This window comes from Salmo salar, unplaced genomic scaffold (genome assembly GCF_965601325.2).
Source record: "Salmo salar unplaced genomic scaffold, fSalSal1 ptg000669l, whole genome shotgun sequence".
Classification (NCBI taxonomy): Eukaryota; Metazoa; Chordata; class Actinopteri; order Salmoniformes; family Salmonidae; genus Salmo; species Salmo salar.
The window spans coordinates 610,095-630,094 of NW_027675458.1; the positions used below are offsets into that span (position 1 = coordinate 610,095).

The 20,000-nt window shown below is 42.6% G+C and overlaps 1 long non-coding RNA gene and 1 pseudogene across 1 annotated transcript; one reads left to right on the forward strand and one right to left on the reverse strand.

The window, feature by feature from the left end:
* Positions 1-636: 636 nt before the first annotated feature.
* On the reverse strand, positions 637-5,818 carry LOC145877056 (uncharacterized). Its single transcript, XR_014391565.1, has 2 exons — positions 5,181-5,818; positions 637-2,181 (listed from the first exon to the last, which is right to left on the reverse strand). It is a non-coding gene; the product is annotated as an uncharacterized LOC145877056 (long non-coding RNA).
* Positions 5,819-8,275: 2,457 nt separating this feature from the next.
* Positions 8,276-20,000, forward strand: part of LOC145877055 (uncharacterized) — a 32,896-nt pseudogene continuing 21,171 nt past the window's right edge.

Below are 20,000 nucleotides of genomic sequence, written 5' to 3' on the forward strand. Positions count from 1 at the left end.
AAAAAAAACGTACTTCTAAATAATAATATACAATCATATAATTTTTCTCCTTTTTCTTTCTATAGAATCCTAAAACTCACTAGCTTCTAGAACTCTCGTCTTCCTAAAACTCACTAGCTTCTAGAACTCTCGTCTTCCTAAAACTCACTAGCTTCTAGAACTCTCGTCTTCCTAAAACTCACTACCTTCTAGAACTCTCGTCCCCTTGGAACAAGCCCAAACAAAAATCAAATTGTATTAGTCATGTCTGATTTCAAGAGCAAACTCCTGCAATATCTCGATAGGCATGTTGTTGGATCGGGGCCCAGTCCCCAATGTCATGCTCCAGTACATTTGGGTTGGCATATCTGAGAATGAACCCTGATATTCTAAAAGCAGGATAATGATGGTTGTATCAATAATTATGATGTCTAAATGTTACATGAATTGTAAATATGAAATATGAAAAGCAAATGTACACCCCTTTGTTAATATGTATTGGCAATAATTAACTTAAGGGTGAGGCATGGAATAATAAAACACGTATCTTTTGTCAGGCTGAATGTTTGAAATATGAGGTGATTTGAGACCTGCTTCTTCAGAAGTGGAATAAAGACATATAACACTTGGATGTTGTAAATAAATACTGGAGTGATGTAAGATTGTTACATTTTTTTTTATTATAGACCAATTTATTACACTGCGTCCTTATGTATAGGCTGCAAGTACCTTGAAATTAAGTTGTTTTCAAGTCATTGAAAGAACGACCCGAAAATACATCTTTTCAACTTTCACTTTGAACTACAAGCGAACATATATATAGTCTTATTTTCAACGTCTTTTGAATGACATTTTGCTAAATGAGAATAGCGCAATGTCACAACACAGTTTTAACGTGTCCAAATCAATAACCAATATGCAGAAACAGTTTGGGATATATTGAAAACCTAAACATTTTGAAGTGTTGCATTTTGATTCAAGTGGGTGACCAACGTGGTAAGTGTAACACAACTCTATTTTTGTTAGTCACTTTTTGTTACATCTCATAAATAGTAACTCTTTCAATTCAGAGCCTGGATTTTACTTTCCACTGAGGCTAATATCAACTGAACATTTAGGGTTCTACATTCATTCCTTAAAATACTGCTACTACAATGTTAAAACATTCTATATTGTGACGTTACTAAAATACTTCCACAATATTAAAAACATTTTACATTATTTCATTGATATCATGAAACAACTCCATGTATTTTCTGATGTTTAGTCAGAGATTTTTTATTAGAGTATCTCTTCCCACATTGATTACAGCTATGAGATTTCTCTCCTGTGTGTGTTCTCTGGTGTGATGTCAGGCTGGTTGACTGAGTAAAACTCATCCCACATTGACTACAGCTATGAGATTTCTCTCCTGTGTGTGTTCTCTGGTGTATAGTTAGATAGCTAGCTGTAGTAAAACTCTTCCTACATTGATCACAGATATAAGGTTTCTCTCCTGTGTGTGTTCTCTGGTGTATAGTTAGATAGCTAGATGTAGTAAAACTCTTCCCACATTGATCACAGCTATAAGGTTTCTCTCCTGTGTGTGTCCGCTGGTGTACTATCAGGCTGTTTAGCTGAGTAAAACTCTTCCCACATTGATCACAGCTATAAGGTTTCTCTCCTGTGTGTCCCCGCTGGTGTACTATCAGGCTGTATTGCCGAGAAAACTCTTCCCACATTGATCACAGCTATAAGATTTCTCTCCTGTGTGTGTTCTCTGGTGTTCAGTCAGAGAGCCAGATATACAGAAACTCTTTCCACATTGACTACAGCTATAAGGTTTCTCTCCTGTGTGTGTTCTCTGGTGTTTTGTCAGACAGCCAGATGCACCCAAACTCTTTCCACATTGATCACAGCTATATGGTTTCTCTCCTGTGTGTATTCTCTGATGTATAGTGAGATAGCTAGATCTGGTAAATCTCTTCCCACATTGATCACAGCTGTAAGATTTCTCTCCAGTGTGAATTCTTTGATGTATTTTAAGGTCTGATGAAGTGTTGAATCTCTTCCCACAGTCAGAGCAGCAGTTAGATTTCTTCCCTGTGGGTCTCTGCTGGTGTTTCTTTAGGAGTTCTGATCTGGAGAGACTTTTCTCTGCCTCTTCAGCATCATGATGTTGTTGAGGCTCCCAGGAGGATCCCCGATAGTCACGTCTCTCTCCTGTGTGAATGACAAAGTCAGACAGACGGTTAAAGGCCCACAACAGCAGAAATCAAATCAAATGTATTTATATAGCCCTTCTTACATCAGCTGATGTCACAAAGTGCTGTATAGAAACCCAGCCTAAAACCCCAAACAGCGAGCAATGCAGGTGTAGAAGCACGGTGGCTAGGAAAAACTCCCTAGAAAGGCCAAAACCTAGGAAGAAACCTAGAGAGGAACCAGGCTATGAGGGGTGGCCAGTCCTCTTCTGGCTGTGCCGGGTGGAGATTATAACAGAATATGGCCAAGATGTTAAATTGTTCATAAATGACCAGCATGGTCAAATAACAATAATCACAGTAGTTGTCGAGGGTGCAACAGGTCAGGACCCCAGGAGTAAATGTCAGTTGGCTTTTCATAGCTGATCATTGAGAGTATCTCTACCGCTCCTGCTGTCTCTAGAGAGTTGAAAACAGCAGGTCTGCAGGTCTGAGACTGTTTATTTGAGGTGATGCCCAGAGCATACCCGTGAAGTTGTACAACAATTCATATCTGTTAAATTATTTGACAATTAAGACAGTCAAGTTAGCAACAAGTCATATTTAGTCTTGTTTTCACATTAGTAGTAACTACAAATAAGTTATTAAAGTTGTTGTAACTCTAAGCAGTGTGCCAGATGACTTTTGGTCTCCAATATAGGTCCTTTCAGCACGAGGGCAATGCGCACACAATTTGATTACAGAAACTCCTCCCTGCTAATGAGGAAACCACTAGTTATGGATGTAGTATATCTGGTAATGAGGAAACCACTAGTTATGGATGTAGTATATCTGGTAATGAGGAAACCACTAGTTATGGATGTAGTATATCTGGTAATGAGGAAACCACTAGTTATGGATGTAGTATATCTGGTAACGAGGAAACCACTAGTTATGGATGTAGTATATCTGGAAATTGAGGAAACCACTAGTTATGGATGTAGTATATCTGGTAATGAGGAAACCACTAGTTATGGATGTAGTATATCTGGAAATTGAGGAAACCACTAGTTATGGATGTAGTATATCTGGTAATGAGGAAACCACTAGTTATGGATGTAGAATATCTGCATGGAGCAAAAATAGTGAACAAAGATTTTAGTTTTTCACAAAGCATTCTGAATATTAGAGCGCAAGATCAGGAGTGCTACTCAAGGAAACTCACATTAAGCTCTGTGTCTATTCACTAATTCACCACCGTGGGGGAAACTCAGGGGAGTTCTCATAGGCTGACAGCAAAAATAGCCTCCATTTCCAGGTTGATTATGAGTGCATTTCACACTACTTTTGGATTATAACTGTAAGACTCGCTTGAATCACCTGCTTAATATGTTTGTGTTATTGTCGCAAATCAACTGCTTTATACTTAAAAAAACACTTCAACTAGTAAAATGCTCTTTGGCTAGCTTTGCCATCAAGCTGACAATAAGGGTTTGTACACCAAGTGTTTAACAAATTGGCCCATAGCTTCACCTAACAACAACATAGACCTGCTGTAGGACCCATAACATCACCTAATAACAACATAGACCTACTGTAGGACCCATAACTTCACCTAACAACAACATAGACCTACTGTTGGACCCATAACTTCACCTAACAACAACATAGACCTACTGTAGGACCCATAACATCACCTAACAACAACATAGACCTACTGTAGGACCCATAACTTCACCTAACAACAACATAGACCTAAGACTATATATTAAATATTTCAAGTGAAACATGGAAACTAAAATGTCTGTCGTGACATTTCATAACCTGATCACCAGATAATTTTGTGAATAATCCCACTAGGCTACTCTGTAATGTGTTGTCATTCTAAATGTCCTGAATAAAGGAAAATAGCTCTGTGTGTTGTACAATAGCCTATCCATCAAGGAACAGTTCTCTACACATTATGAGCGAAGTATCTCTGTATCCAAACAGACTAACGAGACCCTACTGTAAATCAAGCAGACAATAACACATTATAAACATCAATTTGTTAGGGATGTTGGATCCAACGTGGAGCACGGCATAACTGTCTTTACCAGAGTAATGAATGAAGAAGCACTTTGGTTGTTGTTACATGTCGTGATGTTTGTCATGTGACTGTCATTCAGAAAATGATTTCCTGGATCAGCTGATGATAGTTGAACATGTGACTGTAACTAAACAGCTACAGTATTAAGTATTATGTGTAATTGTTGAAGAACCGCGTTAATGACAGTATCCATTTGGGTGTTGTCAATAAAGTTAAGTTGTTTTCATTTATTATTATATCACTTTTCAACGGGAAAAGTTTTTTACAAAATCACTGGAGGGCGTCATGGACAATTCATACAGTACAAAAACATATTCAAGTGTAGAATGCTCTTTTAAAAATCACACATTAGTTCAACAACTGCAGAGTTTGTGTCCCTGTTTTATAAGATAGTACTCACTGTATTTACTGGTGTTAATCAGATCAATGTCCCTGTTTTATTAGATAGTACTCACTGTATTTACTGGTGTTAATCAGATCAATGTCCCTGTTTTATTAGATAGTACTCACTGTATTTACTGGTGTTAATCAGATCAATGTCCCTGTTTTATTAGATAGTACTCACTGTATTTACTGGTGTTAATCAGATCAATGTCCCTGTTTTATTAGATAGTACTCACTGTATTTACTGGTGTTAATCAGATCAATGTCCCTGTTTTATAAGATAGTACTCACTGTATTTACTGGTGTTAACCAGATCAATGTCCCTGTTTTATTAGATAGTACTCACTGTATTTACTGGTGTTAATCAGATCAATGTCCCTGTTTTATTAGATAGTACTCACTGTATTTACTGGTGTTAATCAGATCAATGTCCCTGTTTCATTAGATAGTACTCACTGTATTTACTGGTGTTAATCAGATCAATGTCCCTGTTTTATAAGATAGTACTCACTGTATTTACTGGTGTTAATCAGATCAATGCCCCTGTTTTATTAGATAGTACTCACTGTATTTACTGGTGATAATCAGATCTCCAGTCTTCTCTTCTTCGTCCTCCTCTAATGTGACAGTAATCTCACCCCTCTTCATCCTCCACTCCAAAAACTGCATCTTCCTCCTTTTCTTTCACAGTAACATCCTCCTCCTCTTTCACTCTGAAGGCGTCTTCCTCTTCTTTCACTGTAACGTCTTTCTCTTCTTTTTTCACGGTAACAGCCTCACCCTCTACTTGTTTTTGTATTGAAACAGCCTCCTCTTCCTCCTCTTCTTTCACTGTAACGTCTTTCTCTTCTTTTTTCACGGTAACAGCCTCACCCTCTACTTGTTTTTGTATTGTAACAGCCTCCTCTTCCTCCTCCTCTTTCACGAGAGCTTCTTTCTCCGTCCAGCAGACCTCCTCTTCTTTAACAGGAGGAGAGTAGCTTAGTGAACTCATGGTCGGGGATGTTAGCTAGCTAGGCTAGTGCTAACTTAACCAGCCAGCTAGTTGACTTACAACGTAAATATTACATTAAATGGGTAGCTAGTTGTTTCCACATAAGTATGTTTAAATCATAGTGACAAATAAACCACGAAATTGTCTAAAGAACTTGAATGTTCCGACTTTGTCGGCTAGCGAGCTACCGAGGTGGCTGCAGTTGTTGAAGAAGCGTTCCGTCCACTAGATTATACGTCACACTAGAAACATCGCCTGAAAGACACATATCGCCATCTGCTGTCTGGAGGAAGGAAACGCAGTTGAGGAGGGAAAACTATTTTTATTCTTCATTGAATTATAATATTATAAAGCAGTTTAGGGAAACGTTTTTTTTCTCTCCATTAAATATTAATATTATATCAACACGTACAAAGAGCAACAAGTGTTGTTTGATTAGTTCATTTTTTTATGAGAATTTAAAACAAACTCTACATCTACTCCACATCTGTATTTCTGATTCAGTCAAATAACTAGATATCAAAATAAGCACCTAGTTATTGATACCCTTGATAAAGATGAGCTAAAATGACTGTATAAAATAAATAAACTTTACCCACAACCAGGATATTTTAGCCGAAAATCATTTCACATTCAAATATGTCATTTTAAATGTCATTTTAAATGGCTCAATTCAATCCAGCTGGGCCTTTTTAACACAGACAGTTGTTCCTGCTGTAGATGTTATGCCTTTGTACAGATCTAGGATCAGTTCTCCTCCACAATGCATATTCAGTACCGGTCAATTGTTTGGACACACCTCCAAATTCAATGTTTTTTCTTTATTTTAACTATTGTCTACATTGTAGAATAATAGTGGAGACATCAAAACTATGAAATAACTCATATGGAATCATGTAGTAACCAAAAAAAGTGTTAAACAAATCAAAATATATTCTATATTTTATATTCTCCAAGTTTATCATTTTAAAAGGCTAATTGATCATTAGAAAACCCTTTTGCAATTATGTTAGCACAGCTGAAAACTTTTGTTCTGATTAATGAAGCAATAAAACTGGCCTTCTTTAGACTAGTTGAGTATCTGGAGCATCAGCATTTGTGAGTTCGATTACAGGCTCAAAATGGCCAGAAACAAATCATTTTCTTCTGAAAATTGTTAGTCTATTCTATTTCTGAGAAATGAAGGCTATTCCAATGCGAAAAATTGCCAAGAAACTGAAGATCTCGTACAATGCTGTGTACTACTCCCTACACAGAACAGCGCAAACTGGCTCTAACCAGAATGGAAGGAGGCCCCAGTGCACAACTGAGCAAGAGGACAAGTACATTAGTGTCTAATTTGAGAAACAGACGCCTCAGAAGTTTTCAACTAGGTGCTTAATCAAATTGTACCTGCAAAACACCAGTCTAAACGTCAACAGTGAAGAGGCGACTCCGGGATGTTGGCCTTCTAGGCAGAGTTGCAAAGAAAAATCCATATCTCAGACCGTTTTAAAAAAAAAAAGCAAAAGATTAAGATGGGCAAACTAACACAGACATTGGGAAGAGGAAGATTGGAAAAAAGTGTTATGGACAGACGAATCTAAGTTTGAGGTGTTCGGATCACAAACAAGAACATTCGTGAGTTCCAGAAAAAATGAAAAGATGCTGGAGGAGTGCTTGACACCATCTGTCAAGCATGGTGGAGGCAATGTGATGGTCTGGGGGTGCTTTGGTGGTGGTAAAGTGGGAGATTTATACAGGGTAAAAGGGATCTTGAAGAAGGAAGGCTATCACTCCATTTTGCAACGCCATGCCATACCCTGTGGACAGCGCTTAATTGGAGCCAACTTCCTCCTACACCAGGACAATGACCCAAAGCACAGCTCCATTTAGGGAAGAAGCATTCAGCTGGTATTCTGTCTATAATGGAGTGGTCAGCACAGTCACCGGATCTCAACCCTATTGAGCTGTTGTGGGGGCAGCTTGACCGTATGATACGTAAGAAGTGCCCATCAATCCAATCCAATTTGTGGGAGGTGCTTCAGGAAACATGGGTTAGGGTTTGGCAGGGGTTTGGCCGTCATTGTAAATAAGAATTTGTCCTTAGCTGGCTTGCCTGTTTAAATAAAGGTTAAATACATTTTTTTTAAAATGTAACTTCATTACACCGTTACACTGGCATACAAACTCGGTAGCATAGAGTTGATAATACATATGACGTTGGGAAATAGTGCATTGTGGGTAGTTTAGAAGATTTCCCGAAATAAGTTAATCAATTTGTAATAATGCAAAAACATAACTGTTTGTACTTATAGGTAACCATATCGTGACTACAACTAGGCTACTAAGTCTTTAACCACACTGTGTTGTTACACTGGCGAGTAAAAACTCATGCTTCCTACACTTTAACTTTTTGTCTGACAATAAAATAATCATTTTACTCAACTGCGTTACCCACTCCAGTCAGCAGATGGCGGTGTGGGAATTTAAGGTAATGCTGTTGGTGTGACGTATAATGTAGTGGACGGAACGCTTCTTTCAACAGCAACAACAGTTAGTCAGACACCACGGTAGCTTGCTAGACAAAATAGCCGAACAATAAAGCTCTTTAGATGCTTTAGTGTATATTAGCCACTGTGTTTTAAACCCACTACTGTCGTCTAGTTAGTTATCCGATTTAATTTCATATTTACGGTGTTGTTGTTATTATTCAGCTAGCGGGCTGGTTAAGTTAGCATTAGCCTAGCTAGCTAACATCTCCGACCATGCGGTCACTGAGCTACTCTCCTCCTGCTAAAGAAGATGAGGTCTGCTGGACGGAGAAAGAAGCTCTCGTCAAAGAGGAGGAGGAAGAGGAGGCTGTTTCAATACAAAACCAAGTAGAGGGTGAGGCTGTTACCGTGAAAGAAGAAGAGAAAGACATTACAGTGAAAGAAGAGGAAGACGTGTTAAGAGTGAAGGAGGAGGAAGATGCAGTTTTTGGAGTGAAGAAGGAAGGAGAGATTACTGTCACATTGAAAGATGAAGATGAAGAGGAGGAGATAGGAGATCTGATTAACACCAGTAAGTACCGCCTTCAATTAGTTTTTAACTTTGGATATTCGGAGTTGGCTCGTCAATACCTCTTCAACGGAGGGCCCTGGGATGATGACTGATATGTCTAGAATCAGACGACGTAGAGACAAGCTACCCCTTGTTTTCTCCGTTCCGTTTCCAAAAAGTGACTTAACATATATATTTGAGGAGGGTCTATCTGCTGACCGCAGACTGGGGGGCCACGGCATGTAGTGTTTTTAATGTAGTGATGTTTTACTACACACCGTGACCCCCAATAGAGCCATGTGAGAGTTGGGTTGGCTACACCAAACATTATGGATATACTGACAAGATGTCTCTCCGTCCTGACAAGGGGAGTCGTTGTCCACAAAGCTGCACTGTGGGTTGTCTATCTCCCACCTATCCTGTCTTTGGATTAGTGGATACATCTTATTATTGTAATCTATTGTTTATATTCTATGAGGGTTGTTGTCGTCAACCACCTGTATTCAATGGAGAGAGATGCTAAGCTACTAGCATGAATATGCATAGCAATCTGGAGACAACTCCAATAGTGTTTTTATCAAAGTTGTCGGTATGTCACGTGTCCACGTAACAACTTAATCATTACGAAACTTCTGTTAGATCAAGTAAACCTCACGTAGCAAATAAGCCATTCATTTTGTTGTTGACCAAATTCAACACTTTCCACATTGGGTTGATAATTGTTTCCACTTGGATACAACCTACTGTAACCTACTGGCATGACCTAGAGAGATACAACCTACTGTAACCTACTGGCATGACCTAGAGAGTTACAACCTACTGTAACCTACTGGCATGACCTAGAGAGATACAACCTACTGGCATGACCTAGAGAGATACAACCTACTGTAACCTACTGGCATGACCTAGAGAGATACAACCTACTGGAGCCTACTGGCATGACCTAGAGAGTTACAACCTACTGGCATGACCTAGAGAGATACAACCTACTGTAACCTACTGGCATGACCTAGAGAGATACAACCTACTGGAGCCTACTGGCATGACCTAGAGAGTTACAACCTACTGGCATGACCTAGAGAGTTACAACCTACTGTAACCTACTGGCATGACCGAGAGAGTTACAACCTACTGTAACCTACTGGCATGACCTAGAGAGTTACAACCTACTGTAGCCTACTGGCATGACCTAGAGAGGTACAACCTACTGTAACCTACTGGCATGACCTAGAGAGTTACAACCTACTGTAACCTACTGGCATGACCTAGAGAGATACAACCTACTGGCATGACCTAGAGAGATACAACCTACTGTAACCTACTGGCATGACCTAGAGAGTTACAACCTACTGTATCCTACTGGCATGACCTAGAGAGATACAACCTACTGGCATGACCTAGAGAGATACAACCTACTGTAACCTACTGGCATGACCTAGAGAGATACAACCTACTGGAGCCTACTGGCATGACCTAGAGAGTTACAACCTACTGGCATGACCTAGAGAGTTACAACCTACTGTAACCTACTGGCATGACCGAGAGAGTTACAACCTACTGTAACCTACTGGCATGACCTAGAGAGTTACAACCTACTGTAGCCTACTGGCATGACCTAGAGAGGTACAACCTACTGTAACCTACTGGCATGACCTAGAGAGTTACAACCTACTGTAACCTACTGGCATGACCTAGAGAGATACAACCTACTGGCATGACCTAGAGAGTTACAACCTACTGTAACCTACTGGCATGACCTAGAGAGATACAACCTACTGTAACCTACTGGCATGACCTAGAGAGTTACAACCTACTGTATCCTACTGGCATGACCTAGAGAGATACAACCTACTGGCATGACCTAGAGAGATACAACCTACTGTAACCTACTGGCATGACCTAGAGAGATACAACCTACTGTAACCTACTCGCATGACCTAGAGAGATACAATCTACTGGCATGACCTAGAGAGGTACAACCTACTGTAACCTACTGGCATGACCTAGAGAGATACAACCTACTGTAACCTACTGGCAAGACCTAGGGACTTACAACCTACTGTAGCCTACTGGCATGACCTAGAGAGATACAACCTACTGTAGCCTACTGGCATGACCTAGAGAGATACAACCTACTGTAGCCTACTGGCATGACCTACAGAGATACAACCTACTGTAACCTACTGGCATGACCTAGAGAGATACAACCTACTGGCATGACCTAGAGAGTTACAACCTACTGTAACCTACTGGCATGACCTAGAGAGTTACAACCTACTGTAACCTACTGGCATGACCTAGAGAGATACAACTTACTGTAGCCTACTGGCATGCCCTAGAGAGATACAACCTACTGGCATGACCTACAGAGATACAACCTACTGTAGCCTATTGGCATGACCTAGAGAGTTACAACCTACTGTAACCTACTGGCATGACCTAGAGAGTTACAACCTACTGTAGCCTACTGGCATGACCTAGAGAGATACAACCTACTGTAGCCTACTGGCATGACCTAGAGAGATACAACCTACTGGCATGACCTAGAGAGATACAACCGACTGGCATGACCTAGACAGTTACAACGTACTGTAGCCTACTGGCATGACCTAGAGAGATATAACCTACTGTAACCTACTGGCATGACCTAGAGAGTTACAACCTACTGTAACATACTGGCATGACCTAGAGAGATACAACCTACTGTAACCTACTGGCATGACCTAGAGAGTTACAACCTACTGTAACCTACTGGCATGACCTAGAGAGTTACAACCTACTGTAACCTACTGGCATGACCTAGAGAGATACAACCTACTGTAACCTACTGGCATGACCTAGAGAGTTACAACCTACTGTAACCTACTGGCATGACCTAGAGAGATACAACCTACTGTAGCCTACTGGCATGACCTAGAGAGATACAACGTACTGTAACCCACTGGCATGACCTAAAGAGGTACAACCTACTGTAACCTACTGGCATGACCTAGAGAGATACAACCTACTGGCATGACCTAGAGAGTTACAACCTACTGTAACCTACTGGCATGACCTAGAGAGTTACAACCTACTGTATCCTACTGGCATGACCTAGATAGATACAACCTACTGGCATGACCTAGAGAGATACAACCTACTGGAGCCTACTGGCATGACCTAGAGAGTTACAACCTACTGGCATGACCTAGAGAGGTACAACCTACTGTAACCTACTGGCATGACCTTGCGAGATACAACCTACTGTAACCTACTGGCATGACCTAGAGAGATACAACCTACTGTAACCTACTGGCATGACCTAGAGAGTTACAACCTACTGTAACCTACTGGCATGACCTAGAGAGATACAACCTACTGTAGCCTACTGGCATGATCTAGAGAGATACAACCTACTGTAACCTACTGGCATGGCCTAGAGAGTTACAACCTACTGTAGCCTACTGGCATGACCTAGAGAGTTACAACCTACTGTAGCCTACTGGCATGGCCTAGAGAGTTACAACCTACTGTAGCCTACTGGCATGACCTAGAGAGATACAACCTACTGTAGCCTACTGGCATGACCTAGAGAGATACAACCTACTGGCATGACCTAGAGAGTTACAACCTACTGGCATGACCTAGAGAGATACAACCTACTGTAACCTACTGGCATGACCTAGAGAGTTACAACCTGCTGTAACCTACTGGCATGACCTAGAGAGATACAACCTACTGGCATGACCTATAGAGTTATAACCTACTGTAGCCTACTGGCATGACCTAGAGAGATACAACCTACTGTAGCCTACTGGCATGACCTAGAGAGATACAACCTACTGTAACCTACTGGCATGACCTAGAGAGTTACAACCTGCTGTAACCTACTGGCATGACCTAGAGAGATACAACCTACTGGCATGACCTAGAGAGTTACAACCTACTGTAACCTACTGGCATGACCTAGAGAGATACTACCTACTGTAACCTACTGGCATGACCTAGAGAGTTACAACCTACTGTATCCTACTGGCATTACCTAGAGAGATACAACCTACTGGCATGACCTAGAGAGATACAACCTACTGTAACCTACTGGCATGACCTAGAGAGATACAACCTACTGTAACCTACTCGCATGACCTAGAGAGATACAATCTACTGGCATGACCTAGAGAGGTACAACCTACTGTAACCTACTGGCATGACCTAGAGAGATACAACCTACTGTAACCTACTGGCAAGACCTAGGGACTTACAACCTACTGTAGCCTACTGGCTTGACCTAGAGAGATACAACCTACTGTAGCCTACTGGCATGACCTAGAGAGATACAACCTACTGGAGCCTACTGGCATGACCTACAGAGATACAACCTACTGTAACCTACTGGCATGACCTAGAGAGATACAACCTACTGGCATGACCTAGAGAGTTACAACCTACTGTAACCTACTGGCATGACCTAGAAAGTTACAACCTACTGTAACCTACTGGCATGACCTAGAGAGATACAACTTACTGTAGCCTACTGGCATGCCCTAGAGAGATACAACCTACTGTAGCCTACTGGCATGACCTAGAGAGATACAACCTACTGTAGCCTACTGGCATGATCTAGAGAGATACAACCTACTGTAACCTACTGACATGACCTAGAGAGATACAACCTACTGGCATGACCTAGAGAGATACAACCTACTGGCATGACCCCCAGAGATACAACCTACTGTAGCCTATTGGCATGACCTAGAGAGTTACAACCTACTGTAACCTACTGGCATGACCTAGAGAGTTACAACCTACTGTAGCCTACTGGCATGACCTAGAGAGATACAACCTACTGTAGCCTACTGGCATGACCTAGAGAGATACAACCTACTGGCATGACCTAGAGAGATACAACCTACTGGCATGACCTAGACAGTTACAACCTACTGTAACCTACTGGCATGATCTAGAGAGGTACAACCTACTGTAACCTACTGGCATGATCTAGAGAGGTACAACCTACTGTAACCTACTGGCATGACCTAGAGAGTTACAACCTACTGTAGCCTACTGGCATGACCTAGAGAGATATAACCTACTGTAACCTACTGGCATGACCTAGAGAGGTACAACCTACTGTAACATACTGGCATGACCTAGAGAGATACAACCTACTGTAACCTACTGGCATGACCTAGAGAGTTACAACCTACTGGCATGACCTAGAGAGTTACAACCTACTGTAACCTACTGGCATGACCTAGAGAGATACAACCTACTGTAACCTACTGGCATGACCTAGAGAGTTACAACCTACTGTAACCTACTGGCATGACCTAGAGAGATACAACCTACTGTAGCCTACTGGCATGACCTAGAGAGATACAACCTACTGTAACCCACTGGCATGACCTAAAGAGGTACAACCTACTGTAACCTACTGGCATGACCTAGAGAGATACAACCTACTGGCATGACCTAGAGAGTTACAACCTACTGTAACCTACTGGCATGACCTAGAGAGTTACAACCTACTGTATCCTACTGGCATGACCTAGATAGATACAACCTACTGGCATGACCTAGAGAGATACAACCTACTGGAGCCTACTGGCATGACCTAGAGAGTTACAACCTACTGGCATGACCTAGAGAGGTACAACCTACTGTAACCTACTGGCATGACCTTGCGAGATACAACCTACTGTAACCTACTGGCATGACCTAGAGAGATGTAACCTACTGGCATGACCTAGAGAGTTACAACCTACTGTAACCTACTGGCATGACCTAGAGAGATACACCCTACTGTAGCCTACTGGCATGATCTAGAGAGATACAACCTACTGTAACCTACTGGCATGGCCTAGAGAGTTACAACCTACTGTAGCCTACTGGCATGACCTAGAGAGTTACAACCTACTGTAACCTACTGGCATGGCCTAGAGAGTTACAACCTACTGTAGCCTACTGGCATGACCTAGAGAGATACAACCTACTGTAGCCTACTGGCATGACCTAGAGAGATACAACCTACTGGCATGACCTAGAGAGTTACAACCTACTGGCATGACCTAGAGAGATACAACCTACTGTAACCTACTGGCATGACCTAGAGAGTTACAACCTGCTGTAACCTACTGGCATGACCTAGAGAGATACAACCTACTGGCATGACCTAGAGAGTTATAACCTACTGTAGCCTACTGGCATGACCTAGAGAGATACAACCTACTATAGCCTACTGGCATGACCTAGAGAGTTACAACCTACTGTAGCCTACTGGCATGGCCTAGAGAGTTACAACCTACTGTAGTCTACTGGCATGGCCTAGAGAGATACAACCTACTGTAGCCTACTGGCATGACCTAGAGAGATACAACCTACTGGCATGACCTAGAGAGTTACAACCTACTGGCATGACCTAGAGAGATACAACCTACTGTAACCTACTGGCATGACCTAGAGAGTTACAACCTGCTGTAACCTACTGGCATGACCTAGAGAGATACAACCTACTGGCATGACCTAGAGAGTTACAACCTACTGTAGCCTACTGGCATGACCTAGAGAGATACAACCTACTGTAGCCTACTGGCATGACCTAGAGAATTACAACCTACTGTAGCCTACTGGCATGGCCTAGAGAGTTACAACCTACTGTAGCCTACTGGCATGGCCTAGAGAGATACAACCTACTGTAGCCTACTGGCATGACCTAGAGAGATACAACCTACTGTAACCTACTGGCATGACCTAGAGAGTTACAACCTGCTGTAACCTACTGGCATGACCTAGAGAGATACAACCTACTGGCATGACCTAGAGAGTTACAACCTACTGTAGCCTACTGGCATGACCTAGAGAGATACAACCTACTGTAGCCTACTGGCATGACCTAGAGAGTTACAACCTACTGTAGCCTACTGGCATGGCCTAGAGAGTTACAACCTACTGTAGCCTACTGGCATGGCCTAGAGAGATACAACCTACTGTAGCCTACTGGCATGACCTAGAGAGATACAACCTACTGGCATGACCTAGAGAGTTACAACCTACTGGCATGACCTAGAGAGATACAACCTACTGTAACCTACTGGCATGACCTAGAGAGTTACAACCTGCTGTAACCTACTGGCATGACCTAGAGAGATACAACCTACTGGCATGACCTAGAGAGTTACAACCTACTGTAGCCTACTGGCATGACCTAGAGAGATACAACCTACTGTAGCCTACTGGCATGACCTAGAGAGTTACAACCTACTGTAGCCTACTGGCATGGCCTAGAGAGTTACAACCTACTGTAGCCTACTGGCATGGCCTAGAGAGTTACAACCTACTGGCATGACCTAGAGAGATACAACCTACTGTAACCTACTGGCATGACCTAGAGAGTTACAACCTGCTGTAACCTACTGGCATGACCTAGAGAGATACAACCTACTGGCATGACCTAGAGAGTTACAACCTACTGTAGCCTACTGGCATGACCTAGAGAGATACAACCTACTGTAGCCTACTGGCATGACCTAGAGAGATACAACCTACTGGCATGACCTAGAGAGATACAACCTACTGGCATGACCTAGAGAGTTACAACCTACTGTAGCCTACTGGCATGACCTAGAGAGATATAACCTACTGTAACCTACTGGCATGACCTAGAGAGGTACAACCTACTGTAACATACTGGCATGACCTAGAGAGATACAACCTACTGTAACCTACTGGCATGACCTAGAGAGTTACAACCTACTGTAACCTACTGGCATGACCTAGAGAGTTACAACCTACTGTAACCTACTGGCATGACCTAGAGAGATACAACCTACTGTAACCTACTGGCATGACCTAGAGAGTTACAACCTACTGTAACCTACTGGCATGACCTAGAGAGATACAACCTACTGTAGCCTACTGGCATGACCTAGAGAGATACAACCTACTGTAACCCACTGGCATGACCTAAAGAGGTACAACCTACTGTAACCTACTGGCATGACCTAGAGAGATACAACCTACTGGCATGACCTAGAGAGTTACAACCTACTGTAACCTACTGGCATGACCTAGAGAGTTACAACCTACTGTATCCTACTGGCATGACCTAGATAGATACAACCTACTGGCATGACCTAGAGAGATACAACCTACTGGAGCCTACTGGCATGACCTAGAGAGTTACAACCTACTGGCATGACCTAGAGAGGTACAACCTACTGTAACCTACTGGCATGACCTTGCGAGATACAACCTACTGTAACCTACTGGCATGACCTAGAGAGATACAACCTACTGTAATCTACTGGCATGACCTAGAGAGTTACAACCTACTGTAAACTACTGGCATGACCTAGAGAGATACAACCTACTGTAGCCTACTGGCATGATCTAGAGAGATACAACCTACTGTAACCTACTGGCATGGCCTAGAGAGTTACAACCTACTGTAGCCTACTGGCATGACCTAGAGAGTTACAACCTACTGTAGCCTACTGGCATGGCCTAGAGAGTTACAACCTACTGTAGCCTACTGGCATGACCTAGAGAGATACAACCTACTGTAGCCTACTGGCATGACCTAGAGAGTTACAACCTACTGGCATGACGTAGAGAGATACAACCTACTGGCATGACGTAGAGAGATACAACCTACTGTAACCTACTGGCATGACCTAGAGAGTTACAACCTGCTGTAACCTACTGGCATGACCTAGAGAGATACAACCTACTGGCATGACCTAGAGAGTTATAACCTACTGTAGCCTACTGGCATGACCTAGAGAGATACAACCTACTGTAGCCTACTGGCATGACCTAGAGAGATACAACCTACTGTAACCTACTGGCATGACCTAGAGAGTTACAACCTGCTGTAACCTACTGGCATGACCTAGAGAGATACAACCTACTGGCATGACCTAGAGAGTTATAACCTACTGTAGCCTACTGGCATGACCTAGAGAGATACAACCTACTGTAGCCTACTGGCATGACCTAGAGAGTTACAACCTACTGTAACCTACTGGCATGACCTAGAGAGTTACAACCTACTGTAACCTACTGGCATGACCTAGAGAGATACAACCTACTGGCATGACCTAGAGAGTTACAACCTACTGTAACCTACTGGCATGACCTAGAGAGATACAACCTACTGTAACCTACTGGCATGACCTAGAGAGTTACAACCTACTGTATCCTACTGGCATGACCTAGAGAGATACAACCTACTGGCATGACCTAGAGAGATACAACCTACTGTAACCTACTGGCATGACCTAGAGAGATACAACCTACTGTAACCTACTCGCATGACCTAGAGAGATACAATCTACTGGCATGACCTAGAGAGGTACAACCTACTGTAACCTACTGGCATGACCTAGAGAGATACAACCTACTGTAACCTACTGGCATGACCTAGAGAGATACACCCTACTGTAGCCTACTGGCATGATCTAGAGAGATACAACCTACTGTAACCTACTGGCATGGCCTAGAGAGTTACAACCTACTGTAGCCTACTGGCATGACCTAGAGAGTTACAACCTACTGTAACCTACTGGCATGGCCTAGAGAGTTACAACCTACTGTAGCCTACTGGCATGACCTAGAGAGATACAACCTACTGTAGCCTACTGGCATGACCTAGAGAGATACAACCTACTGGCATGACCTAGAGAGTTACAACCTACTGGCATGACCTAGAGAGATACAACCTACTGTAACCTACTGGCATGACCTAGAGAGTTACAACCTGCTGTAACCTACTGGCATGACCTAGAGAGATACAACCTACTGGCATGACCTAGAGAGTTATAACCTACTGTAGCCTACTGGCATGACCTAGAGAGATACAACCTACTATAGCCTACTGGCATGACCTAGAGAGTTACAACCTACTGTAGCCTACTGGCATGGCCTAGAGAGTTACAACCTACTGTAGTCTACTGGCATGGCCTAGAGAGTTACAACCTACTGTAGTCTACTGGCATGGCCTAGAGAGATACAACCTACTGTAGCCTACTGGCATGACCTAGAGAGATACAACCTACTGGCATGACCTAGAGAGTTACAACCTACTGGCATGACCTAGAGAGATACAACCTACTGTAACCTACTGGCATGACCTAGAGAGTTACAACCTGCTGTAACCTACTGGCATGACCTAGAGAGATACAACCTACTGGCATGACCTAGAGAGTTACAACCTACTGTAGGCTACTGGCATGACCTAGAGAGATACAACCTACTGTAGCCTACTGGCATGACCTAGAGAATTACAACCTACTGTAGCCTACTGGCATGGCCTAGAGAGTTACAACCTACTGTAGCCTACTGGCATGGCCTAGAGAGATACAACCTACTGTAGCCTACTGGCATGACCTAGAGAGATACAACCTACTGTAACCTACTGGCATGACCTAGAGAGTTACAACCTGCTGTAACCTACTGGCATGACCTAGAGAGATACAACCTACTGGCATGACCTAGAGAGTTACAACCTACTGTAGCCTACTGGCATGACCTAGAGAGATACAACCTACTGTAGCCTACTGGCATGACCTAGAGAGTTACAACCTACTGTAGCCTACTGGCATGGCCTAGAGAGTTACAACCTACTGTAGCCTACTGGCATGGCCTAGAGAGATACAACCTACTGTAGCCTACTGGCATGACCTAGAGAGATACAACCTACTGGCATGACCTAGAGAGTTACAACCTACTGGCATGACCTAGAGAGATACAACCTACTGTAACCTACTGGCATGACCTAGAGAGTTACAACCTGCTGTAACCTACTGGCATGACCTAGAGAGATACAACCTACTGGCATGACCTAGAGAGTTACAACCTACTGTAGCCTACTGGCATGACCTAGAGAGATACAACCTACTGTAGCCTACTGGCATGACCTAGAGAGTTACAACCTACTGTAGCCTACTGGCATGGCCTAGAGAGTTACAACCTACTGTAGCCTACTGGCATGGCCTAGAGAGTTACAACCTACTGGCATGACCTAGAGAGATACAACCTACTGTAACCTACTGGCATGACCTAGAGAGTTACAACCTGCTGTAACCTACTGGCATGACCTAGAGAGATACAACCTACTGGCATGACCTAGAGAGTTACAACCTACTGTAGCCTACTGGCATGACCTAGAGAGATACAACCTACTGTAGCCTACTGGCATGACCTAGAGAGATACAACCTACTGGCATGACCTAGAGAGATACAACCTACTGGCATGACCTAGAGAGTTACAACCTACTGTAGCCTACTGGCATGACCTAGAGAGATATAACCTACTGTAACCTACTGGCATGACCTAGAGAGGTACAACCTACTGTAACATACTGGCATGACCTAGAGAGATACAACCTAC